The sequence below is a fragment of the Gossypium raimondii genome, chromosome 13 (genome assembly GCF_025698545.1).
Source record: "Gossypium raimondii isolate GPD5lz chromosome 13, ASM2569854v1, whole genome shotgun sequence".
Lineage (NCBI taxonomy): Eukaryota > Viridiplantae > Streptophyta > Magnoliopsida > Malvales > Malvaceae > Gossypium > Gossypium raimondii.
The window spans coordinates 24473769-24474502 of record NC_068577.1 but is presented as its reverse complement, the minus strand read 5'-3'; the positions used below and the strand labels follow the sequence as shown (position 1 = coordinate 24474502).

The window sequence follows — 734 nt, the reverse complement described above, 5'->3', positions numbered from 1 at the left end:
AGGAAACTACTTGAAACGGACTTGGTGGCTGAGCTGTAAAATTATTAGCACTATTAGCGATAAACTGTATTAACATAGAGGAAATAGACGATACCTAAACTGATAACGAAGTGAGAAGTCAACTTCATGAACTCTGGCTACGCATCTTCTTGAAGCTATTCGATTTGTTTGCCATTGATAATTATTACTCGCGATCCTCTCGATGATCTCATAAGCCTTATTATAAGACTTAGACAAAATTGCACCATTCGCGAAAACATCTACCATCAATCTTGTATGTGTGTTGAGAACATAATAGAATGACTCCAACTGGATACAATGAGGAATCCCATTATGAGGACACTTATGAAGTAACTCCTTGCATCGCTCCCAAGCCTCATACAAAGACTCGTCATCCAATTGTTGGAAAGTTGTGATCTCGTTCCTTAACTTAGCGTTTTTGCTAGGTGGGAAATACTTAACCAAAAAGCTCTCTGCTAATTCTTGCCATGTAGATATGGAACTTGGTGGCAATGAATTGAGCCATGCTCGTGCTCGATCTTGCAACGAGTACGAAAACAACTTTAACCTCAGTGTGTATTTAGTCACACTGGCTATCTTGAATGAATCACTCACCTCCATAAACAATCGAAGGTGGAGATGTGGATCTTCTGTGGGCATACCACTAAATTGGCCCACCATTTGTAGCATTTGAAACATCACTGGTTTCAATTGAAACTAGATTGCCTCAATAT

At 39.4% G+C, this 734-nt stretch overlaps 1 non-coding gene across 1 annotated transcript; it reads left to right on the top strand.

Moving 5' to 3' along the window:
* The first annotated feature begins 325 nt into the window (after positions 1-325).
* Positions 326-432, top strand: LOC128036320 (small nucleolar RNA R71). Its single transcript, XR_008193118.1, has one exon. It is a non-coding gene; the product is annotated as a small nucleolar RNA R71 (small nucleolar RNA).
* Positions 433-734: the final 302 nt, after the last annotated feature.